We start from the raw sequence: 6,684 nt of genomic DNA on the forward strand, positions 1-6,684 counted from the left end.
GCTCTGGCCGCACATCCTACATGTGTCCCTTTGCCAGCACCTTGTTGTTAACATTTACAGACCATGATTAAATAATTTAGAAAATACCTGTTGCCATACTTATAACCTGTTGAGAAGTGTTTTTCGATCACATTTCTAATCGTGCATTGTAATCTTCACATTAGAAAGTAGCCACAACGCTCTTAAACTCGCTTGTTTTTTTTTTCCTATTTATTTGTGACTCATCCTGTCAACAACAAAGTAGGCATTGAAAACACAGCACATGATGGAAAAGAGAATATATTAGAGAATACTGTAAACTTCAGGATGAACATTGTGGAAAGAAAAGTGGCAGGTATGTTACTCAAACAGTAAGGTGCAATACTAAATGTTTGGGAGTCTTTAAATATAAGGATGTTTCTCATGATTGTTTCCTCCTTCTTCAGGGGACAAAACAGATTGTGTTGCAAATTACAGTATCGTATTGAACTGTTTAAAACAATTCTTAAGCAATTTGCCTTCTATCTAAATGGGGTGGAAAAGCAATGTTTACCGTAACTTAGATTAACAAACATGTACTTTGCCTGGCCAAGACGGTCTAGACGAGTGACATCACAATTGTCTTCCAGATGGTAAGGGTGTGTGTATAGCCAGAGATCAGGAAAAGTTTATCCACTCGCCTGTGGTGTATATTAGGCGTCAGTAATGAAATCCCTTGACGGACATGACTATTGCGCTACTCACGAGTTGTGATGTCACCTAATTTTGATTGAGTAATGACTTTTACACACTGCACGCCAGGCAACAGAGTCCACAGCTGCTCTCTGTACAGCAGAATTTGCACATCAGTTACTTTCCAAGAAATGGGATATGGGAATTGACTGAAAAATACATCGCAAGTTTGCTACTTTTAACGAAAACAAAAAGGGAAAAAAGTAAGACGTAGCTGTTAGTTACACCCTGCATCCTGGATGTTTTTTTGTGTGGGCGACTCATTCTTGCTGTACACAAGCATCAATCAGCTCTTCCTAAATTCCTTTCTCATGAGGACATAATTTTACACCTGCCAAATTCTTCCTCGCTAGACGTGCCTGTTTTTCCAGATAAATAATTAAGGTCACTATGGAAACTATGCAAGGGACTATCTAAATTAGCCTGAGGTGCACATTCGCTGGGACAGGCGAAGAATAACCAGAATCACTCGCACATCATTGATGTCACTGTTTTCAAACGCTAAAACAATAAAAGGTACACGAGTACATCGCTGTACACGCAAAATGACATCTGCACGCTGCTTGTTGCACTCGGCGGCAGTAGGGGTGATTAAAATTAAACGCATTTACAACCGCGGCTCTCAGATTAATGTATGCTGACAAAAAAAGCTGTTCTCAATGAGATATTCCCCTGTCGTCATCAGAAGCAGTACAGACATCGCAGACAGCAATTGTTTTTGGCATTCCATATCCCAAATATTACAAAGAACAAATACAAAGAAATCCTGTCTCGCAAAAACTCTAACGCGGCCCTCTAAGATGAAAAGTAGCAGTGAATGTGAGAACAGCAAGGTCTGTGTATTCCAGGTCTCGGGTGGATCATATCTCCTTCATTATTTAAAGCCCTCAGTTTCCGTTTCCTCTGGAATGACAGTTGTAAAGTTAAGCGCAATAATTACACCTGAGTGAACAGTGCCGACTGTCCCTTTTGATATCACCTCCAAAAGAGACTTCTTACTCAGCTCCGGGGTCAAAGGTCCTCTCCTCTGTCTGTTTATTTTTATTTTTATAAAATTAGGTCCATAAATATTTGGACAGTGACACAATTGTCGCAATTTTGTAGATGTTCTTTAAGTGTAGACTTTCATCTTTAATTTGATGGTAGTTACATCCAAATTGGGTGAACAGTGTAGGAATTACACCCATTTTTATATGTGGTCCCCCCAATTTTAGGGTCTCAAAAGTAATTGGACAAATTAACATAATCAGGAATAAAATTGTGAGTTTCAATACTTGGTGGCAAATCCTTCGCAGTCAATGACTCCCTGAAGTCTGGAACCCATAGCCATCAACAGATGCTGGGTTTCTTCCCTGGTGATGCTCTGCCAGGCCTGCACTGCAGCTGTTAGTTACTGCTTGTTCTTGGGACATTTTGTGTGTTTCCTTAGTCTGAACATATGCAAAATCAAAACCGCCGGTACGCAAAACACGAAATAAATGCATAGAGATGTGGATGTAGCTGAGAATGAGACAGTTTGAGAACAGAGGAGTGTGTGCCATGTTTCACTGTCTGTCTCTTTCCAAATTTCCTCTCATTGTAGTTGCCTTTTAGTAGCATCAGACAACTGACAAGACAGGAAGCCCCATACACCACTTCATTGTAATGTTTCACCCATAACATCAAAGCCCTTGGAAGATTGTGCTTGGCTTGTAATCAGTTACAAACTAGCCTTTTCACAAATCATCATCTCTGGTTATTTTAATTGTGCAATGTTAATGTATGACCACTGTTTGTGCTTTCTTGTGTGACTGTTTTGTGGCATATGGATGCATAGCAAACTAGCTGTATTATCAGTGTTTGTGCTGAATTGAAATGAAAGCATGTTTAATATACCAGTGTGGTATACACCCCCCACACCAAGCCCTGTGGATCTGGGAATACTGGAGAGTTTACAGCAGTATTGTAAGACAGTATAACCACTCAACCTTTCTTGCCATATTGCAGTTAGTGTTATATTCGACTAACATCTCCATTATTTACTCAATATGGATAGGTAAAACATCTGTGCTTGTAGTATAGTATAGGGCAGGAGTAACAATAAGTAATATAAGGTAACTTTTCTCTCAAAGCAGTAATGATGTTCCAGTTTTAATTTTTTAATTTACAAATGTCTAACTTATTTCAATTTCCAAGTATACAATCCACACAATGTACCAACAACTTTCTTTTTAATTCTTTTGAAATTTTGTCTTTATTAAAACTTTATACACATGTAATAGACATTTTACAAGTCATTTGTATTGTTTTAAAGCATTACACATTAATAACATGTATTAATACAATTTATGAGGCTGTGATTTAAGTAAAGCATCTCCGACAGTTACAAACAGTGCATGTGATGCCTGCATTAACGTGTCATTCACACCTTTTAAGTATGATCAGTCACTGATATGTTCATATATTAACAAGTGAATCATATTTGATGCATGAGTTTTTGAGTCCTCTACATCATCAGTGTGATGAGTGTTTTCCTGAAAAACCTGATGTATACAATAAGAGACATGTCATCTTCCCCCTGGTGGATTATCCTTGCAATGTATGCACCTGAGGATCTTCAAATGAGACATTCAAAATGGACGCCCTCAATTAGTGAACCACCTTTGGTTTTGCCTGGATATTTTTGCCAATTTTGAAAAAGTTAAGGTAAGAAAAACATTAATTTTGTTACTGATACTTTAATAGGAATATTTACTGGATTTATGTTACTTATAATTACTTAATATTTCGTAACTTATTTTAAAGTAAAATTGTGTTGAAAATGTGTGTATCAACTTAGATACAGCAGGTATATAAGATAATTTATCAGTAAATCTGTCAATTGTCATTTTATTGCATTTCATACACTATGCATTCCATAAAGCAACATACACTCCTTTTGATTGTTTAGGTAAACTAATTAAATGTTTTAATTACATATTTTTATATATTTAGCATAGAAATTGAGATATATAATTGTGTTTATTTTTAGATGGCAAAAAGACATCTTCATGTTGAAGATGTCCTGAACATGATTATGGATGGCAATTACAGTGACCTGGAGCAATTAGGTGAAGATGATGATGATGACAATGTGGATTGGACTCCTACTGCACTGTGTACTGAGGGAAGCTCAGATAGTAATGATGAAGAAGACTTGCAAGATGAAAGTGTCAACCAGACAAGAGCTGAAGTTGAGGGACCAACAACAACACAGGACACAACAACAAATCAGTCAGCAAGGGGCAAAGTGAAAAGGAAAGTGTATCAGTGGACACCATACATTTGTGACTTTGTGACTGACAAAATGTAACAGGAAATTGCAGAACAAACAAACTTATACAGTGTGCAGAAAGAAGGAAAGTCAGTGAACACAAATGCCAAATAAATTGAGCAAATTCTGGGTATGTACATGCTCATGGGGTTAGTACATTTGGTGGCACACTGTCACAGTGGCAGAAATCAATGCATGGAACCTGTACAGAAGAGACCAGAAAAAAAATAATCCCAGGCAGAAACCCATGGCCCTGTGAAGGTTTCAGGCTGCTGTTGGCACTTCTCTCACAAGCGCAGGAAAGGGAAAAATCAAGCGAGGCAGACCACTATCCTCTCCAGAAGCAGGAGGAACAGCAACCCCTCCCCACAAAAGGCCAACCTCTAGTGCCCCCTGATGTGAGAAAGGCTGGCATTGATCATTTCCCAACATGGGAAACCTGACAGAGATGCAAGCACTGCACAGGCAATCACTTCTCTCATGTCTACTGTGGGAAATGTAAAGTACATCTTTGCCTGAACAAGGACAGAAACTGTTTTCTAGCCTACCATAATGCAAAATAAAGAGGTCATGAACCAAAAAATGAACCAAACTAACTAAAACTGAACTGAACTGTTCCTCTTCCACCCTACCATTACCATTGGTGGGTTTGTCATTGCTGCACACCTGAACTTTGCTCAAACCCACACAGCCTTATTTCAAGTTTGTTTTATTTTAGTGGATATTGGAGGAGAGTGGAGCAGATACAGAATGTTTGTTGAATTATGTTGTTGTACAATATGGAATAAATGTTATTTTCTAAGTTTGCAATTACTTGAACAAAGGGGTTAAAAAATGTTGTGTTCTGTATGTTTTTTTTGTTTATAAAAACATGCTGTGAGCAATAAATTGCCCAAACTTCCGGATGTATCAAGTATGATACAAAACCAAACTCATATTTGTAAAATGTTTTTTTTTTTTTAATTTGTTAGAATGTCCAATAAACACTCCAGTTTCAAAGAATAAGAATGTTCTGGCAATTTTTTGATGGTTCAGGCTTTATAGGGTTAATTAATATAGTTTTCCTGATACATTAAGCACTTGGAACATGGTTATAAATCATTAATAGAGAGTGCAGTAACAATACTTACATTTGTATGGTATAAATATCTGTATGGGCATAAGAATCAGGCCTTGCATGTTTTTAAGTTACCAACTAGGTAGGTGCTTGTTCCTGCTCTGTTTCATGTCTAGAGTTATATAATAGTTGTAGCGTACTATGCCATCATCCTACAGCATTGTAGGTGATGTGTTACCTTAAAGAAAAAAAGCACACAGACACACACAAAAATAAAACTTATTGAGTCTTGTTTTTTTCTGGACGTACACTGTTGTAATGAATCGGGTTTCTCAGAACTGCATTAACATAAGTCACATCAGCAGTGCCAGTGATAAAACACAAATTGAATCAAAGAGATAAATAAGGAATGAGATGGCTGCTCGGCTGTGGCCTGGGAGACATGCCCGAGACAGCCAGCTGTGCTCCCAGGTAGAAGAGCCGGCTGAGAGAGCGCTCCCCACCGGAGCCAGAAACTCGCTTCCTTCCCAGAGCCCTCAGGCTAATGCCCACCTCCCCCGATCACTGACAGCTCCTCAACTGCCGCACAGCTGCGGCCACGTGACACTACTGAGAAAGAGCCATGCCAAAACGCGAAGGTGCGGCTGTCCAGTCTCACCGCAGCTTTCCCTGTTCTTTTCATTTCAGCTTCCTGTGTGAAAGTCTGCGTCAGGTCCCTATCTGTTCATTCAGTGCTTGATATGGGGGAAAAACATACTTAAAAGTACTTAAATCACAGTTTTATGCATCTTTGTCAGTTTCATCATATAAGCAACTTAAAAAAAATGTAACTTATCAAACAATGGCGGATGTCAAATGTAATCATCTATGCTCTCTCAGTTCATTCAGATAGCAGAAAAAAATACAGAATCACCAGTTTTTTCCCCTCCCCAAAGCAACTACTAGCAAGTCAACCGAGGTTTAGCATCATGGATATTTAGCATCAAGCATATTTCTTGATAGTAATTATAGTTTCTATTAACAACATTAAGTGTATGTGCCCACGGCTGTGGGAAAAACTGTGAAGATGGCATAATTCCTTTCTACTTTCCAACAACAGAGGAGATTAATCCGCAGGGGAGATTGTTTGCAATAAGCAAAATAAAAAACAAAATGCAATCCAGAGCAATTGCTTTGATTGCAGTGCGTTCCAATATTTCTTGATCATGCCACTCACCTAATGTATGTCACAATGTGTGTTTGCCAGGTAAATACTACCTTTCTTATTCCAGTACAATCTGCACAAAATAGTACTTACTGCACAAATGTGTACCTACATATACAGTATATTTACACATTAAGTACATTGTAATAATGCATAATTACACAGTACGTATGAGTAATTGCAGATGTAGTAACTGAGTACCTACTATGTAAATTCACTGTAACTATGGACACTTATTGTAAAGTGTTACCAAGTAGTTTGTTTTCTCTTGTTTGTTTAGTTGAGTTGGGGGGAATGAAATGCAGCCTAAGAAAGAATGTTGCATTAAATGCAGGGCCCTACGCATGATGTCCAAAGTCAAGCTACCACATTCTGTTGGTGTTGGTGTCTGCTCCGTTTTGTGCTCTGTTCTGCGTTGTT

Source organism: Amia ocellicauda, chromosome 6, assembly GCF_036373705.1.
Source record: "Amia ocellicauda isolate fAmiCal2 chromosome 6, fAmiCal2.hap1, whole genome shotgun sequence".
Classification (NCBI taxonomy): domain Eukaryota; kingdom Metazoa; phylum Chordata; class Actinopteri; order Amiiformes; family Amiidae; genus Amia; species Amia ocellicauda.